General features: G+C 38.6%; 1 long non-coding RNA gene across 1 annotated transcript; it reads left to right on the top strand.

Annotated features, from left to right (window-relative positions):
• The first annotated feature begins 4,355 nt into the window (after positions 1-4,355).
• On the top strand, positions 4,356-12,331 carry LOC121469793 (uncharacterized). The gene is made up of 2 exons (XR_005980008.2): positions 4,356-9,768; positions 11,260-12,331. It is a non-coding gene; the product is annotated as an uncharacterized lncRNA (long non-coding RNA).
• Positions 12,332-20,683: the final 8,352 nt, after the last annotated feature.

Raw genomic sequence — 20,683 nt, 5'->3', positions numbered from 1 at the left:
ACTTTTAGCTGTGAGCAAGTTGTCTATGGCAAAAGGTTATTTCTGTAAACAATAAACAGTTTGTGAACAGTTATGTAAATGTTGGTCTGAAGTACCTTATGTGATGATTTGCAAGGCCTTTTGCTGTATAGATTTTGAATTGCCTAGAATTAAATGCCTGCTTGCATTTATTAAAGCATTTAAATAATTTGATTTTGGATTTTTGGTGAAGAACAGAAGGTAGAAATGCGTATTTTCTTTTGCACAGTTCATGTAGCAATATAATTTCTGAAGTCTGTTTAATGTGGACCAACCATAAATGTATTCATTGTGTTGAAGCACAGTGTTAATGAAAACAATTCTATAAATCAAGGTACAGCAAGTTGATGTCCCCTTTCAGAAACACCCACTGCATGTTGAGGAAACATCTGGTGCGATTTGGAATTTTTTTGTCAATTAATTTAATAACCAAATGTGGAAAAGATCTTACTGCAAGTATTTCAAAATTTTGCTGATGGAAGTTACAGATATGAATTGAGAGACTGGAATCAAGGGACAGATTATGGCTTTTTGGAGGCTGAAGTACCTTATATCCTATGGATCCTGAATGCTTCTCCTGCCCCCCTTCTCATTCCTTCCCTCTCAAAACCCTGGAACTGCAGTGGGAGGAAGGTTTCCTTCCTGGGAAGCATCTGTGATCTTTTCTTTTGCAGACAGGGCATTTCTTGGAAGATCAGACAGCTGTGCTTAGAAGGCTTGGCTTGGCCTGGCCTGCTGCACCTTTCTCTGAGTAATATTTGACCACTCCTTTATTGGGGTGCTGCTGAAAGAGTCCTTGCAGTGACAACTCTCACTGAAATGAATGAATGTTCATGTTGCACTGAAAACATCACATTACATTGGATAAATGCCATGTTGTCAACTTAAAAAAGTGTGCTAGACTAATTTGAAAAATTAAAAAAGAATTGATAATTCGGTACTATCAGATGATCTCATGATTAGGGACAGTAAGAACAGCATTTAAGTGTCTGCACATTTATTTTTCCTACCTGTAGTGGTTCCAAAAAGTCACATTTACAGGCAACAGTGTCATTCTGTGTAAAGCTCTGAGGAGGAAAGCTCTGTTCCTAAATGGAAGATGATGATTAATGCACTGTAAAATTACTCCTGAGCTTGCCTTGTGATACTTTCTCTATGCTGTGACACCTTGTTCAGTGTTTTACTTACACTTGAGAATTTCAGACAAGCCTGTAGTAATTACAGTGTATTATCATCTGCATTTCTGCTACATAGACTCTCATTAAATGCCTCTTAAACAATTTTTTGCATTTTTTTTTCCTTTAAGGGTTGCTGCAAATGACATCATTTTTATGTGAATTTCAGTTCCCAACACCTTGAATGATAACACCTTGTAAAGTAGTTTAACATGACAGAAATACTTAAATAAAATTTGGGGTTGGTTTCAGAGATGTCCCCTTTAGGATACTTCGGTAAATTCAGCCCCTAGACTGACACCCTTTTCTCTGTATAAATCTAATTTTCCAGTTTTAACATTTCTTCATGGTGCAAATTAATTGCTTTAAAAGGAAAAACTGCAACAGTCTTATGCATCTACAGTGACTTTCCCTAGCCTTTGGAAAGTACATGAATTTGCCATTAAGCATCAGGTATGCTCTAGTCTGTCACATACTTGGGTTTGTTATATCCATTAATAAGAAACAAAATCTCCAGTATTCAATCTTTCTCACTATTTGTATCTTATTTTCATCTCACCCTTTTACCTTTGGCTTTGGTTTTTTTTTTTTTTTTTTTTTTCACTTTGGCCAGTTTATTTGCAACCACTAAATAGAAATGCTGCCACTCCTGCTGCCCAGCTCAGCAGACAGGGAATGGTGGAATCACCACGTTGGGCTGTGCCTATTCAGCCTCTGCTGCTTGTGCCATTTGTTATAACAGATGTCCATCATATCTCTAAAATCCTGTGAATGAAGTCTGTCCAGGTTCTTAAAATGGATGTGAATACTACAGGTTTCTTATAGCTCTCTTTATTCTGTCATTTAAGCACAATTATTTTTCACAATATGTTTCTTTAACCCAGCATAAACCAGCACTCTCCAGCCTGATGTAATCCTTCAAATTCTGGGCAGAACCTAGGATTCTCAAGTGATTCACTTAAATGTCATGTATTTTCAAGCCCAAAAAAGAGGCATTGTTTTAACAACACCTAAAAAAAAAAAAAAAAAAAAGAAAAGTGAAAAAAAGAAGATACTAGAACAGCATAGATTCTGTGCACACAGAAATATGTGTGTGGAATGCCTTACTCCTAACAAAATATTTGCATCATTTCTTCTCCCCAGGTTCCAGCTAACCCTGGATGGAACTGCATACATAACACAGGGATGACTTATGAGAGCAGGGAACATTTATCCTCACAAGGCAGGAAAAGGAAAGAACCTCACCCTGTTAGTCACTGTAGTGGTTAGAACATTTGGTGGTTACAGGGAATGGTGGCCTTTGCTGCAGCCCATTGTGTAATGGGCAAACTCAGTTTGCAATCAGTTAGAAACTGCTCTCTAAAATAAAGCAGATCTTTAACAATATCTCCTTTGCCCCCAGCAATTGCAGGTGGCATCCACATTGATATCGAGGAGAAAAAGCTGAGAGAGAAAAAGGAGTCTGAAAGTGGTCCTAGGGAAGCACCTAGTTTGCTGGGCAGACCTCAGAAGGAAATTTCTGGAGAAAAACCAGGATGCTGGTGTGGATATTTTGGTGAATTTAAATTCTTACAAAGAATAGGCAGGAAATCCCAAGGCAGATGAAGCCAAAGCTTGTCATTTGTTTTTTTGGCGATCTTGAGTCTCAGAGACGCCTGATATTTGGAAGGAGGGAAGGAACTGGAGAAACTGCCATCACCTGGAGAGAGTTTGGAAGTGTTCATGGAGAGTGCACAGCAGGCAGGAGGGGGAGTGATAAAAGTGAAACAAGGGGAGTTCCTCAGGGGAGCACTGAACACCAGGCAAGGAGATAAATTAATCGGGAAACAGTTTGCTAACTGTTGGCTGGGGGTATAACCAGGGCAAGCACTCAATACAGAGCCAAGAGCTGCTATTCAGCCAAACTGTGTAGCTGCATTAAACATAATGCAGGAGCCTCCTCTGAGTCTGAAGTAGGTACAAAACTTCTAAAGAAAGCAGAACACAGGCTGAGAAATACCACTCTGTGTTTAATGTCCCTGTGTTTATTTGCGGGACAGTTTTAGAGGAGCACTTTCAGTTTATGTGTAGACAGCGTGGAGATGGAATCAACAGACTGGGCTTTCAGGAAAGGCTGGAGATAACAACAGGTGAAATGTAAACTCGGGTTTCTTGGCATATACAGGTAAAAAGTTGATGGTGACAAAATTTGTAATTGCATTTGGGAGAAAAGGTATCTTTTACTGGACCAAAACTATGCCAACCACATCAAGAGGGTATCCTTACTGGAAACACAGGGGACTTGCCCTTCTGTAGCCTTTGAACTCATCTTTCAGGTAACAGGAATGTTCTCTGCAGGGTAGGAAGTGGTCTGAGGACTACCTTGGATGGTAGGTGCATTCCTCATAGACCAAGTAGCCAAACAAATTTGGCTTCCACTGGTCAGGGAAATGGTGTAATTTGGCTTAACTTGCTAGCATGGGGTGAGGTTTTCTAAAGTCCTGCTTTGCTCAGAGGATTGCTCCTGAGAGCTGAGCAAGGCTTTTAGGCTTTTCCATCAGGCTGGTGTCACCTGAAGAACTTCTGCTAGCCCCAGTGTGCTCCCATACAGAAAACATTGCCTGAGACACACTCCAATGCCCAATCCACAGGGGAAGGGATGAGGCATGTTGGGCCACAGCAGAACAGCTGGCTTTCCTCCCTGCCTCCCTCTCTCCCTCTGCACAGGCAGTGCAGCACAGCCAGCCTTGCCCCTGTGGAGCAACCTCAGCCTTTGGGACTGGGAATTTCCAGGTTACAGTAAATTCAATTAGAGTTAAGGTTCACCCCAAGCTGCTGATGAGCTGGCAACCATTGCCTTGATGATCTGTTTGTGATTATCCTACTGAGAGTTTAATTTAGTTGTATTTTTGCCAGTTGATATTTGCTGTCCCAGGGGCAGAGCATTGCATTGTGTGCTCAGTATGCAACCTTATGGTTGTTTTTCAAATATGTAAATAGAGGTAAGCTATTTTTCTCAAATCTCTAGCTATTAGAGCTCATTTTTAGTGCTACATGCACTTACTACAAATCCCTTGGATTTGAAGTCCCTGCTTCTGTTCTCAAACCTCAATCTCTATTTAAAAGTATTGTTAGAGTTAACAGTAAGGAAAGGAAATGCTGGTTTTGGTGACTAAAGTAATGCCCCTAAACACAGCAGATAGATTACTTTCAATGATGGATTCAAACACCCTCAGGGACTGCTTGGTGTCTCTATTTACTATTATCAATGTTGTAATTTTTTTATCAAGACTGGCAGTTTCTTCTCATAGAAAATCTTTATTGCAAGGCTGACCTGCCTAACACCTCCCTATTAGTAACAGAAACAAATAAGAGTTGATTGTTCAGCTGCTGTCATTTAAAAAGACTAAATCAACCTGCCACAAAAGAATAATTCCCTCTGGTAACTTTATCCATTTGCCCTTGGTGGTGACACTGGGCATACCACCCTGGTTGAACTATATATTAGTTCCTAGAGAAGCATTTCTAAATATATAGCTCTGCACAATGTTGTAATTGAAAAAAAGTAAATAGCTATGCATGGTTCAGTAATCTGAAAAGAATGCAAAGTTCAGTTCTAATTGCTTTGCACAATTTAGTACCATTTTGCTGTGCTTTCCAAATGGGTTTATTCTGCTGCTCTGTGTATTTCTGTTACATAACATGGCAGCACTGCCTATATACAGGCAGCTCTGTTTTTAAAAATGATGTGTCAGTATTTTTATTTGATGTTTTGAGCACATTTTTAAAAGACTTACCTAACCAAATGACCCACACTGGGTGTCTGCTTATCCAGAGTCCTACAAAGGATGCAGTAACCTGTCAGATAAGTTTATGAACTTGATTTTAAGCTTATTAATTAAAGCTGTCTTTCTTTTATCATCTTGGAATCAAGTTTCTATGTTCTCTTTGGACTGGAGAATCTTTAAAAGAGATTGTGAAATATGTACTTTTTAAAATTTAGATTGTAGCATCCACTGAGGTTGACTTATATTTATTTTTCATGCAATTCTTCTATATGCTTCTGGATATTAAAGCCCATATACTGCCTATCTGTGAAGAGTTGCTGTTCTGAAACTTAAGGAAGAATGACTGAATACTCAATCATTGGACTGGAACTTCAGTTTAACTTCAAATTGCTCTTTTATTTTATACAGCTGACAATTTTATTGTCACACTTTGCTCTTAGTGCATTCGTCACATAAATCCTACATATAGTATCATTATATTTGAGACTAATTTAAAAAAATGTCTAAAAGAATTGTTAATATTATTGATACCTACAAGTATCCCAGAGACTAATTCACCTTGCCTCTTTTCAAGGTAAATTATCATACTGCTAATAGGGATGGTAATAAAAGTTAGTTAAGATGTAATTCAGAATTTGTCTCTATCTATCTATCTATCTATCTATCTATCTATCTATCTATCTATCTATCTATCTATCTCTCAAAGCTCTTCTCCAACCAACTAGAGGAATGTTTTGGCTGGTGGGTTTTGCATATGGTAATTTCAAGGTTCCTGTGCTGTTTTTTTTATAATTATATGGATGAAAACAGAGTTGTACTGGGATTTAAAGCAGGGAACACCAAAAGGCTCAAATTGTTAGAAAGCTTAGGAAAAACACTTGCAATATTTTTCAAGGTTTTTATAGATGTGCATATGCAAAAGGCTTGAATATAAATGCAATCACGCATTTCATGTGTGCCAAAATGTGTGCTAGTAAATATTACAGTGCTTTTGGGAGACTTATTGGAAACACAATCCCACATGAGGGAAGTGTATGGGAATAACTCTATTGCCAGACTATCAGGATGTGAATGGTTCAATGGAACAGAATGAAGAGCAGAGAGAAGCCATTTTCTATTAAAAAGAAAATTTAAAATAAAATTAGTCATCTCCATTTTTGGTGGGAAAATTAAAGACAAAGGGAGATCAAAGAAAACAGAAAATAAAGGGAAATAAATTAAGATAACCTGAAATAAAAACACCTGATGGTTGATAAGAAGCAGAGATTGAAACTGGTTTTAGATTTCACTTAGTGGTATTGCACAATGATTTTCGTTCTAGGGCAAGGTGGCTTTGGAAAGCCTGTAGGAGATATGAGGAGTTTTTAGATGTTAGCATTTTGTGTGCATGTCAGTCTCCAGGTAGTTGTAGATGCAAGTTTTTGAATCATCCTAACTTTCAGCATATTTGTATCCCAATGATATTGTCTTATTGTTCAAGAAGTAGTTTTACACAAACTGATTTCTAATTACCTATCAGTATACTGATTAGAGGATATAAAACTGTTGTTATGACAGGTATTCCTCAAAATTAAGATAGCCAGTAGAAATTTTCTCTCTCTAGCTTATTTTGATTAGTCCTGCAAACAGTTTGGGACTGATTACTCAAATGTTAGCTAAGATGGTCAGATCCTGACTGTTTTCTGTGGAGGCAGAGAATCCACTGAAGGTTATTTTACTATAGCTGAAAAAAGAAGCTTTGAATTTGGAATTAATAATAGGATATAGAATGAAAGAGTTAACTTCTACAGTTTCACTGCTATTCTTCTGTTGCAGGGACATTATTAACAAAGGCTTGATTGTTGTTTTGGCTACAAGCATAAAGTACAAAAAAACTTTATGAAGTTCCCAGACACAGACTGGCATCTAGACTGACTGTCCTTTTCCAAAGCAGTTTTCTATTAAATAAGTCCATTATTAAAACATGGTAGTTTTAATTAAATCTCTATAATCTTCCATCAGGAAAATGGCATTAGCCTGCTAGCCATGGAAATATGGTAAGTCCAAACAGTACCCCTGTTATTGTTACTTGATTGTGTGTTGGAGAGTTTGATCACAGGCATGGAGATTTGGATGCTGTTGTACAGTGGGGCTGGCCCAGTGCACTCAGGAGTGTGTGTGTGCTGGGCTTTACAACAATTACAACTCTTTCTAACTACTCGACCTGAAATCCTAAAGGCTGCACAAAATCTGGTGCAGCTCCTCCTTGAGTTGTTGTGGCACCACAGAAGTGCTTGAACTAGCATGATTTATTAGCACATGGAAAAACAAAGAGGTGTGTAAGATGTATTCACCAAACATAAATGTGTCTTCCCCTGATGATTATAGTGCTGGGAACTATACATATAAACAAAAATAAAGTTATAATTTTTGCATTTAAGTTTTGGTTATATTATACTAAATTATAAATATAAATATATAATATATTATATATCTATTATATATCTTATAATAGATATAAATTATATATATATATGTAAAATTATATATATATATAATTAAAAATCACACCTTTAAATGCTGGTTCAGGTGTTGAGATCAGGAGCATTTCTAAGGGATTTTATCCCTCTCTCTTGTTCAGATGTCTGTGTCATCAGACAATTCTAGGGAATTGTCTTCTTCTTCTAGGATTGATATCTATATAGGATATCTGATAGGAACTTCTAGGGAAAGGCAGTAAAACAGAAGAGCATGGTGCTCTTTTTACTAGAAGTCCACTTTTCCCTGCTTCCACTGAAATGATTGTCAGCTGCTGTTGACTTCAGGGGAATGAGAATGAAGTCCCATGTGACAAATATTAAAATTATGGTAGTCCTAGACTTCTGAGTTTTATAGGAATGCAATTATCTTAAATATGAGCTGTTACTACCACCACAAAAAAATAAAAAAACCCAACCAAAAAAAAAACCAACCAACCAAAGAAGGGGAGGGATGCAATTACCCAGAGAGCAAGTGGCATGCTTTTCATTGATTAGACTGTCCTCTTTGATTAAATTCCTCAGTATTTTTAATTTTATAGCCCTAATTGCTGCCTTACATTTTGCTTGGGTCCCTTTGTTCTAATTCATCTGCTTTCAGGTCCAGATTTATTTTTTTCAATTCATTCAGATTCTCCACAAACTTCTCCTGTCACTATGTGTTTTGTCTCTCTCTACAGATGATTATTTGACAGAAAGTTTCCATTGACTCCAGAGAATGAGTCCTGTAAATACCATTTGCGGTTCTCAGATGGAGTAGTTGCAAAATGGAATTGATTAAAAGGTCAAAAAACATTACTGTTGCAATGTCTGAATTGCTCCATCAAAGTGTTAGTGGGACAAATGTGTGCAAATATTTGCATGAGACTAATCTGGATTTAAAAAAAAAAAATCTTTGATATCAGCTTTCTGATGTTTCCCAACAAGAGAATTATAGCCAAAAACTATTTTCAAATTATAGCTAAAAACTAGTGTTTCCTCTTACACTATTGTCAGTTAGTTGTAAATCTGGAGGTAATGAAGTTCCCTTAGACAGAGTAAGATTCAGAATCAGTATGTAAACTATTTTTAAAATTCTGGAAATTCTAAATTGTTCAAAGTAGCAATTTTGAAAACAATAGTTTGATTAGTATATTTAGCTAAGAATTCTTGCAGAAATTGGAAGTAACCAGAGCATACCTGGATCTTTCTACAGGAGAATCACTGATGGGGAGCCAGTGAGCATCAGTAACCCCAGACTTGTTTCTCATACTGTGCATGGCACAGGACAAGAGGTGGTTGTGTGACCTCTCTTGCTCAGCAAGCCACAGAAGGCCAGCAAAGTCTAAAATGTGATGATACTGATTAATATGGGTGTCATATATGGGGCTTGGCAAAAGGTTAATTCTCATCTTATTTCCACAGCAGCCTTCACTGTCTTTTTATCTAGCCATCCTACAGGATGCAAATTTGCTCTGCCCTACTTGAAAAACATCCACAAATAATTATTGGCCACTGCATCCTGGACATCTGCACTGAATCTTGACAGAGACAACATAATCATAATTTTTAATGGCAGCTGGGTAAGCCCCATATGATGCCTTCTCCTTGTGATTTTTCTAGCAGCAAATATCAGAGCTGAAGTGATCAGTTCATGGTAAAACACAAACCTTTGCTTCACGATGAAAGCAAAGCCTTGCTGTGTATAACCTCTTTGTCTCTCTGCTCACTTGAGAGCAGAGAGAGATAATTTATGTCTGTCTGCAACATCTTTTGTGAACTGAGCACTTGAACTAAGCCTCAAGAGACTAAATAGGGAGCTGTTTCTACCTCTTCTTATCTGCTCTTGTGAAGGAAGAACTTATTTTGGGATGTAGTAAGACGCTTTGGCTCACTCCTGGTTTAGGTAGGCAATCAATGGGCAGGAAGACTGTACACAAATTCCTTGTAAAATTTGTATGTGTCTTGGGTGAATTTAAGAATAGACTTAACATTTACTTCAAATCCTCATTGCAAATTCACAGGAGGGCTGAGGCTGGAAGGGACCTGGGTCATCTGGCCCAGCTTCCCTACTCAAGCAGAGCCAGTTGCGCAGGACCACGTCCAGAAGGCTTCCAAGCATCTCCAGTAACGAGGGCTCCACAACCTCTCTTGGCAACCTGTGCCAGTGCTTGGTCACCCTCACAGGACCAAAGTGTTCCCTGCTGCTCAGAAGGAATCTCTTGTGTCTCAGTTTGTGCATGTGGCCTCCTCTCCTTGACTGGGCACCACAGGAAACACCCTGGCTCCACCTCCTTTGTGTCCTCACTGCAGGTATTTATGCACATTGTTGAGCTCCTTCTTCCTATCAAAACAATTTCAAAGCAAGTAGGTTTTTTGAGGGAAAATAATTTTGCCTAGAGATTTGAAAAAAGCTGGTTTTTGCATGAATCCTGGGAGTACCTGTATCTGTAGGATGGGTCATTGGTGCCTAACCTCCACTCTGTCATCTGGAGCTCCCTGCAGACCTGCCTTTCCATCACAAAGGAGCTCGTTCCTGCATGGACAGCAGGGCTGGCTGGCACATGCACAGTCTGAGCCACAAATCTGAGGCATGTTGTCACATAGAGGGTGAGAGGAAAGATGGTAAGAGCAGCCAACAAGCACTGAATTAGTTTGTGTGAGTAGAAAGTGGTGATGTGCCAGATGAACTGTTGTGGTGGGCAGATGGCAGCCCATAAGCCTGGGGCCTTATTGAACCAGACATATGACCTTGTTTCTTGAACAGTGAGAAGTATTCAACACATCCTCTGGAAACATTTAGGGATTGCTTGTGTTATTGCAGTTTATCTAAATTATTTGGATAACAGAAAGTATTTGCAGAGAAATGTGACTTTGCATAATCTTAAAGCACTGTGTAGAGACAGCAGAAGTAATGCAATGCAATGGAAGAGGAAAACCAAATTGTAAATGACAGGACAGTCTGTATCTGTTTTTTCCAGAGTCTAATGAAATGATAGATTGCAAATGTCAAAGGTAGAACATGCTACTATATAATCCTCTAAAACACTTCTAGTTTTTTATTAGAATTAATTCACCATTCTTTACCACACTATTATTTCCTAGTAACACTTGTGATTTCTCATATAATACTATTGCTTCAACAAAAGCTCCTTTGGATGAGTGTAGGCTGTAAAGTAGCACATTGCCAAGTTAAGAAAGAGGTAATTTTCAAAGTCCTATAACAGGAGAAAATAAACACACACTATCAAGGAGCCAGAGAGGTTCCCCAGATTCTGTGACTAGTGAAGGGGAAGAGAAATATTTGTATTTTGTTTTTTTTCCTGGCTAGCAAGAGGAGCTGTACACAAAAACTTCCCCTGGTCCCTTTGGTCTGTTGTCACACTGCAGTGCACTGGGGTCAGGTCTGCTCTCACCTGGTGGTCTCTACATTCACACTAACTCCTGGCTGGAGCTTGGCTGGTCTTGAAAAAAACCTCAGGGTGTGCCCAACTGATGGGCAGTGTTCCTGCATGTGTTCTTAAGGTTCAAGTCCTTACCTTCTTTTAACCCTATTTCATGTTCCTCTTCAAATTTATATCTGCTCCCTTGGTTTTAGTGTGAGAACCTGAACATGGGAAAGAAAAATACAAGCAGGTAGACAGGGTGCTCTGTGATCTGGGTGCTGAAGCATGGCTGTAATCCCTCCAGTTCACCTGCTGAAACAGCTCTGGTGGCTCTCAGGTGCCACATGTGGCTGCCATGGCTTTGCCAGCAGTGTTGGTCTGGCCTTGCACTGTTCATGTTCTGTTTTTGTTCTGGCAGGCTGCTCACACTCTCCTGAGGAAGGGACACGCACAAGGGAAGAAAAACAGTGAATTCAAGAGCATGGAGCTGCTGGAAAACAAGGAACCCTCCCCTGTGATAACAATCCTGTGAGTGAAGCTTCATCACCAGTGTTAGGCACAGCTATTGCAGCACAGGGCTGTCAACTCTCATTATTTAGGAACTCAGCAAATGGATTGCATTACTTCTTCAAACAGTCTTCTGAAATCAGGCTGTGGAACAGAACAAGAGGCACCAGTGCAGCTAGAGACTGTCACATGGTTTGAATTGAAGCAAACATCTTTCCTCCCCTTGCAGCATCAAGGAGGGTCAGTGCTGGTGCACAACCAGGCAATTGAAATGCAAAATAAACATGCTGGGGTTTTTTTTCTTTTGAGTGGAAGTTTAGAACTGTTCAGGGTGGAAGTAAAATATTCAGTTAAGAATAAGGCTCACAAATACAAAAATATAAGGGAGATTATAGCAAGCAGTGGACAGTTTAACCTGTTTTTTGGGTTTCCACTGTGTCATGGTAGTCTGTGGAAAGTTTGAAGTTTGTGAAAATTCCAGTAATATAATCAAGTCTGTTTAATGGAAATTCCTGTCCTTTTGTACAGCATTTGTAGTAAATTACCAGACTGGAGTACCCACACATTGGAATATTTAATTCTTATGATGCTCTACTACCATTATGGGCCTTTCAATATTTCATCAATGACTTGCCACTTATAAAATGAAGCAGCAGTAGGACAGAATTCTTTTTGGACGTAAGAGGGCAATGGCTACATAAATCCATAATTCAGCATATAGAGCTAAATTACAAATGAATAAAATAATTTCTTTTCACAACCTAATTTTTGTTAAATGTGTGCTAAACAGCACTGTCCCTAAAATATGCTCTGTGTGACACAAATACAAGACTGTTTATAACTCGTTTATAAAACCTGTAGATATTTTGCTTCTGTGGGACTTCTACGGTCAGTAGCACTTACCTCTACTGTTTGCTTTTGGTCTTCTGCTTAGGGATTGTGTAGAGCCTAAAACATTTTAAAATAAAGTTTCATGGAAAGCATCTATTTGCTAACAGTGCCACTTTCTTACAGGTCTGATTTATGATTAGAGGTGTGAGACAACCAATCTGCATATAAAATGCTTTGGTATCACATTGGTGCCAGTTCTGTCTACATGCTGCCTTTACAAACTTCTTTTCCAGTTTACAGATTGGCAGATATAGTTTGTCCTTTCCAGTGTCAGTGACGAGAGCTGGTGGGTATGAAATATGACCATGTTGTGTTTGTAAAAGTCAAGTATTTTTTTCTTAGAAAATGTTTATTTTTAAGTGAAAATGAGAAGAAAGCTGAATTAAGAACAATATAAATAATTCTTGAATTTTAAAACGACAAAGACCATCTTATTATAAAAACACTCCCTTTGAGTTACTGAGCAAAACCTGAGTATACCTTCCTTTAATTGGTCTGATGATGCACGGCAATTTCTTTCCCTAATGATATACTTTGTTCTCTGCATAGTCTTATATGTCTCTCATAAAGAATGATGCTGCAATTTCTTTCCCCAGTGTCACACTTTTGTACTGACTTATTCATGTGTCTGGCAGAATACAAGGTAGAATACTGTTTTATATTTATGACTAAAAGTCAAGTTTTAGTTCTTCCCATACCACCTTCTCTGAGGTGTCATGTTCAATCAATAAGACTATTAACAAGTTGCTTCAAGCACATATTCTTTTTTCTACTATAATTTACTTTTATTTTGGTGAACAAGCTAGACAGAGTAGTCTAAAACTCAAGCATGGATTAATTTTCTGCAGGTCAGCTTGTAATAAAAAGTTGTTTAACTTGTTAAGAGAGGCACATCAATGAAAGTTAAGGGGATTCAGAAATCTAGAAAATTATTTTTATTAATCCAATATGGCATATATACGCTCTCTCAAATGAATTTTAGTTTATCCTGTTTCTAAACCAACTAAATACTAATGAGGGGAATAAAAGTGACTTCCAGGCACACTCATTTTGTCTCTTTTCCACATCACTGTTGTTGGGCAAAACCCCAACAGATATGCAATGCCATCACAGGCACCAGAGACAACAACTTGAAATGCATAATAAAAATTCTCAGTTTATTAGATTTGTCCTTCTGTGATTAAAAGCATCTCTTAACAGCAGACATCTGTTGGACAACTTAGAGGGTTCCTTTTTGTCTTGGTATGTGAGAAAATCCTGCAGGCTGTATTGCTCAGCCCTGCTAGACCCCGGCATGTTGTGGATGCACAGGAAATGAAGCATATGCTCAGTGGTGGAACTGTAGTAACATGCAAGTTTGGAGTAATCTGTTGAAAAAAAAAGGTGCCATTCCCTATGATGTGCCCTGTGGAAAGGAAAATCCCATGTGAAATCTCTGATCTCATGTGATACCTCTGGTTGTGAATCAAGTTTGACAGAAAAAAATAAGTGTGTGATAGGCAGCATGCTAAAATCAAAATAATTTTGCATCTACACCTTTTAAGCCTTGTACTGTAGCTTTGCATGGAAAGATCACTGTAAACAGAGAAATGCTATGGAACAAGAGCATCACTCTCACTAATTTTCACAAGTGAAGCTAGATTATTTTTTTTCCACACAGTAAACATATGTCCTTCAGGCTTTCTTAAATGGGGTACCTCTTTCCTTAGTAAAAGTAGTTTTCTTCCTCTGGGCCCAACTAATTCATCTTTTGAAAGGCGACTGCTCTGAAGCCAAAAGAACAAAAATAGCACTGTGGGCCACCAGCATGCAGCAGGTCTTGTTTGTGTGTGCTTTCAAAGCAAAAAGGACCTTCATTGTTCTAAGAAAGTGTTTCAGGGCCAACTTTGTGTTTTGCAAGTATGCAATGCAGCCTGTGAGAAAGTCACCAAGGACATAATATTTATTTACATGCCCATGGTTCATCTGAAATTTGAGTGCTACAAAGCTTTCAAAACAGATAAAAAGCTTTATGAGGTAGATTTTCAAAATTTGGAAGATTCATATGTATAAAGAAAGACATATTTGAACCAACAGTAGAGAAGGTTTAAATCTTTATGTTTCAGAACACAAAATAGCCTCTATGAAATTAAAATTCCATAGAATTTTAGGTTAAAATTTAGAGTTCCTTCCATAGGAAGGAACTCATCTTGAGTCTAAATATACAGTTTCTTGCTGAGACGCTGGGGTCTTTTCCCCCAAATCCAAGTCAAAGAAGGACTGTGAAAGAGCAGTAGGCTATTTTAATATGCTGTGGTGATTACCATAGGTGTGTCTCCATGTACATGCAAGAGGACATACATAAGTATATCCCGTCCTTACTGAAAGCCTGGAAGCTGCAGGAAGTACTGAAGCCTTTCTACAGTGAATATTATATTATCAAAGCACTAAGATTGAGAAATTTGGCTTTGTGCCTTTCCAGGATGTTGACAACAACTGAGGTTAGGCCTCTAGAGCTCAGTTCCTGCACCAAGGTAATTTGGTCAATACCAGGAAATGCAGAGATGAAGGTACATGCTGGGCACTTCTCAGTCTCCTCAGGACCAATGATTATTGCTGCAAAAATCAGAGTTAATGAAGTACCAAATAAGTGGTGGCTTCTTCATTTCTTCGTCTCCTCAAATTGACACTGGACACCTATTGGCAGGTCAGAGTGTGATGATTCCAGGATCAGAGCAGCTGGGTTAATTTTACATGCTGTGGTCTACCTGCTTTAGAGAGCACGGAATTCAAACTGGAGGATTTTAGGACATTTTCTTGTTTATGGGTAGGTTTGAGAGAGGCCTAAGGGAACACCCTCCCTGTTGCTTGCATCTGGATCCAAAGAGTTAATTTGAACAGGAATTTCAGCTGGATTCACTCTGTTGGCTGTATCTAGTCTGAGTGATAGAGAAATTCCTTAGAGCTAAGCTGTGAGTGCAACGTGAAGAAAAGTCAACATGTGCTGGGAGAAATCAGGGATGTCTTTTCCCAGTGCTTGACTTGGTTTGTTGTATGAATGAAGAATCTTCATCCCAAGACAGTGAGAGTGGTATGAGAACATGCACGACAGCTGGCCTTAGAGCTTGGCAAAGAGTGAGTGAAGAAGGTTGAGAAATTCTCCTCTGGGAAGTGATGAAGAAGTGATTCATACCTAGCCAGTTTGGAGAAATTCTGTCTGATTTATAGGCCACAGGACAGGAACTCCTTTGGTCTGTGTTCTACTGAATTGCATGAACTGAAAGGAAATTATTTTTTGTAAGATTTCAAACCTTTTTTCTCAAAAGGCTTCAAAGCATGTGTTTAACAGCTAACCCACAACTTCTGTAAGTGGTACCAGTATTTTTCCATCGACAAGATTTCCTTTTCCCACGTTTTTGTTTAATTTTCTCAGTGTCTGATTAAGCAGGTAAATTAATCTGTGTATAAGTAGTATATTTTTCCTAAAATGAAGGCCTTTGATAATGTTACAGTTCTAACAAATTTAGTAACTGTATATGCTACCTGATGTAAAAAAAATTACTTTTTTTTTTTTTAAATAGCTACAGCTAAAGCTGATTTTTATGGCTACTTTAGTCTAAATAAATATTCCTGACTCAATGGATCAAGATAAAACCACAATCTGTAGTTACTTCTTTAACAAATACCAAACTGGGACAGTCTTTTGCCCACTCATGGATTTTTTGGGCTTCTTTCTTATTTGATGTTTAGCAGCAATTAACAAAAAAGTCTAGAAGAAGCTTATGCTTGATTTTGGACCTTGGACAAATCTAACCATATTCTGATAAGGAAGATTTGAAGCAGCAAGTATGTATTTACATTTTATATTTTCAAGTAAAGCTATAGACATAAGTCACACAATACAGAGGCCCTGCTTTCTGATGCAGTCACAGTAAAGATGAAAATATCAAAGTCTCTTGATCTACAGAATTTAGAAGGTATCACACAGGAAAACTTCAGTAAAATCGCAAATTGCTCCTGCTCCTTCAAACTCTGACTACCATGAAAATGTTTATTTTTGTATTTTCCAGTTGACTAAGTTATTCCAGGGGATTTTCCCAGTGTAAGGAAGAAGTTGATCCTGAACATGTTTTTTGTAGTATCATAATTTCCATCACAGAACTAGAAAGCTCTCTTTTTTTTTTTCTTTTTTTTTTTTTTTTCCCCTGGAAGGGGAAAGCCCCCTGCTTTTTCATGTGCCTCCTGATTTCTAATAATACCACAGACTTCTTTGCCTTGCAGTGAACCAGTTCCACAAGGAGGTTGCCACATCAGATTATATGAGTTTGCTTCATTTCCAGGCAGTGCTATTTAATATACATCTGCTATGTAATAGATGCAGCAAACTGAAATGATTTTCAGTTGGGTTAGTCTTTATTGGATCTGACCTCTGGTCTAGGAGGTGAAGGGAGAGTGGAAAATGAAAGCTGATTTGGTATTAGCCCACTATTCATATTAGAAAAAGTAAATGCTTTTGCGGTTTTCCTTACAGAGGTGTCTTTATTCATTTGACATGCCTTTAATAACTAATTCTAGTTGTCTGGTTGCCAAGATAGATTTCCTACAGGCAGACTTAAAAGTGATTTTGTCCTCTTTGAATGCATGGCTTCAAATGATCCCAGAACAGCAAACATTAAACTTCCCCCTAGACCTCGAGATTTTTCTGAAGCACTGTAATAACATGAAAGGATAAGACTATTAGAAATATATAAATAAATGAATTAAGCATGCTTCATATGATATGAGCAGGACAATAAAACTCCTTGTTTTTCCATGCAAACTAATATCTTTTTCCTACTGTTGGCCATATGCTGTGGATTTCTCACAATTCCCATTTTATGGATTTTGGTATCATCATTCATAGCTGCCTGGGAATGAGAATGTTTTGTAGGTTTCATCTGAAAGCAAGGAGCCAACAGAGCTCAATATTTTCTTTCACAGATGGCTTTGTCAGTGTATTTTATTCACATCATCACAGAGCTTTAAATGTGTATCCAGTGTACATGCATCTATGTAGCAGGTATGTCTATGAGCACATTTAAACTGGCATGGGAGCTGTGAAGTAGGATGACTTCCTTGTCATTTAACTAGGCTGTGCATGTTAAGAAATTAAAAGCAACTTTAAAACTTGGCTTCATACACAGCAAAATTGAGTTTGGGTCTGCTGGTTGCTTAGAGAAAGAGTATGAGAAAGAATACTGTCATTTCCAGGCATGAACTCACACTCTCAAGGGATGTATCTGCTATGGGGCTGTGTCAATGAATTTTGAGTTGCTAGGTCAAAACTTGAAAAGTGTCTCTCTAATGCATTGATAGCCAAAATGCACCTTTTCTTTGGGTTACTGAAATTTAGTAAGATATTAATAATGGATAATTGCTACAAAGCTTTTTACTTCAGCTGAGTCTTAAATCAGCTTGGTTTGGTAACAAACAAAAACAATTTTTCAGCTGAGAAGGAATTGGACAGATGTAATTTTTCAGCTGAGGGTCTTGGTGTTGTGATAGGTTGTGCTTTCTGGCCAGGTCACTCAATTCGGTACAAGGAATTTCAACCCTGTCCTGCATTGCATTGAGCAATCAGACAAGTCCCTGCCTCTCCTTGAAGTTGAGTTGTTTAATTGATACCTTGTGAAAGGTGATTTCACAGGATGCCACAAACTCTTCCTCCCAGGCCATGCCCACCAGCTATTTCTCCAGTGCTCCTTTGGCCCTCTTTAAGCAGTGTTGACAAGATCAATATGTTTTGACATAACAGATCACAGCAATAGCTTGTGAAGTGCTCACATGTTTTCATTTCACTGTAGAAAATACCTTGTGCATGAGCCTTGGGTCCATCCCATTTAGCTTTTGGAGTGGTTACATCCCAGTGACAGCTCAATAGCATTATGTGACTGGTTTGAAACATGGGTCCATAGAAACAACCAAAGAGTACAAATTTCTGGCATCTGAATGCACTGCTAACATCAGAAGTTGTTAATTCTCCTTTAATATATTATACTACATCTGATACAAAACAATTTACTTTCTTTTGGGTGACACCTGGGGACATCAAGGCCTTTTGACATGTCATTCTGACACTTCATGCCAGTACCATGGTCATTGGGAAATTTTGTCAGCACAGTTTCATGTTTTTGTGCTGAAGCCATGGCTATAAATATCAAACATGCTCAGCCCTGACTGTAAGCAATTCCCTGAGTAGCCATGAGTGGGCTCTGATGGAGTTGATAACATTTCTCAGCTACTCACTACTGTTAGCCTGGTCCCTTTCACTGTGGTGTTTGTTGTGGGGTTTTAGTTTGTTTGGGGTTTGTTTTCCCCCAATATTTCTAATAATTTAGTGTCCATCATGGTATTGAACGTGTACAGAAGCACAGACAGGTGAGATTTTTCATTACCTGGGAGACTGATTTACTTTCTAAATGAAGTCACAAGGTCTGTCTGGATGATCTGCCTTCAGTAAAATCATATTGCACATTTCCTATGTAACAGAGAGTCTATTTTGTTTTTTTCCTTAAAAATCTGTGGCTTACTTGGCACCCATGCCTAGTGAGTTTTAGGACTACTGTATGACTCAGTCCCCCTGAAAACTCTCAGTGGATCAGAAATCCTGTGACATAAATTAAATTTCATTTTGAGAAAAAAACAAAGTCATGCTAGACCTCCTTTCCTGCAAAAGCAGGTTTTTTTTATGCCAGTGATAAGATGAAATGTTTTAGAAACAGCCTGCAGCTTATAGCATTACCCTGCCAAAATGAAACTATGAAAGCCAACATGCACACTACAAACCTGCTTAAGAAAATGCAATTTTAAAAGCAGAACGGTTGTTTGAAATGCAAATAAATATTTTGGAAAGTTTCTAGATAGTATTGTGTTATTTTTACAGGACACTGATTTTCACGCCATGGAAGTTATAGCCATTTAATTGTATTTTATATGGTACCAAACTTTCTGCCAAAATCTGGTGTTGGAATGTTTTTCGTTGTTACGGGTCTATCAGCATTACATCATTTACTGACTGCATCATGTGTGACACACATGTCTGTGCTTAACCTTTACAGCTGGGATATCTGAGCCTTCTTTAATCAAATGTTACGGTGCCAAATGGGTGTTATTCTTTAAAGCTTCCTTGCTGAGGAAACACGTCTGAGTTTTTGTATGCCCACCCATTAGAGGATGCTATCAAATTTAAAAGAACTTAATTAGCAACAAATTGGCATTTAGTGGAGCCCAAAATTTAGGCTTGGTTGCCTTTTTTTGATTAACTAAACCTTTGTTTCTATAGCAAGCATCCAAAAGCTATGGACTGGAAAATACATGTCCATATTCTCAGGAAACCAGTAAGGCTTCTTTGCAGAAGGAAAGATGGAGAAATGCTGGAGTTGTTCAAATGCAAAAATTTCTTCCCCCTCAGAGGTGTCTGTGGATACCCCCAATACATTCTGCCTGTTCTCACTGCTATTGATCTTGCCTCTTCAAACAGCCCTTTCAGTGGTGTGGGGGACAGAGCCTTTGGGCTTGGATTTCACACCCCTCAGGGTAACTGAGAGCAAGATTTGCTCAGTTGTTGAACAGCACAACTGGATATCAGTAACCTGTCCCACAGAGGCCTTTCTTCTGGAATCCCTTGATTAAGCTGATGACTGTTTCTCCATTCTGAGCTTTAGGTGGTAACTTAGGCTGCAATTTATACCATCTTTGGGAAACCCAAATACCTTGGAGGGTTTCTTTGCTGAATATGATTGTCAGTAGTGTGGGACGAGATGATCTTTATGAGCACTTTTAACAACAGGAGCAAATAACAACCTACAAAAAAGCTTTGGCTTTGAAAACCCTCTCCTTCCTCTGTCTTTGCTCAGCCTGCCCAGCTGTTTGTCAATTGTGAAAGACATACACAGAGCAAAGACTCTACTAAAATGCAGCTGCAAGACTATGGTGGGATTCCTACCAAGTTGCTACTTCTATTTTTTTCAGTAACATTCAAAAGATAGAGCGTATTGCAAATCCCAGGTCAGGATTTGACCATAGAGGTGGCAGCAGCTGTGCTGGAAGGACACAGAGATGCCCCTGGATGTGGCCCTCAAGTCGGCTCATGTGGGGTGGAGTTCCAAAGGCAGCAAAAAGAGCTCTGCAGAGCAATTCCATCAGCCTCTGAGGCAGAAGAATGAAGCCACTGGTCTCAAACGGATTTCACTTGCCTGAAATAAGTACTACACATAAGCATGTTTCAGCGTTTGAGCTGAAGGTTCAGTCCTGATGTTGGTGAGACCAGCAGAGACACCTCGCACAGCTTCTTAACAAAAACACCAAATCCAAGGCTTTTTCCCAAAAAATTGTGCACATCCAGCTTCTACTGCTCTGTGGCAATTGAAATACAGACTTCAGGAAGGTCAGTTCAAATCCAGTGTGATACAAATGGAGACAGTAAT

Source organism: Taeniopygia guttata, chromosome 3, assembly GCF_048771995.1.
Source record: "Taeniopygia guttata chromosome 3, bTaeGut7.mat, whole genome shotgun sequence".
Lineage (NCBI taxonomy): Eukaryota > Metazoa > Chordata > Aves > Passeriformes > Estrildidae > Taeniopygia > Taeniopygia guttata.
This window is presented reverse-complemented; position numbering and strand designations above follow the sequence as displayed.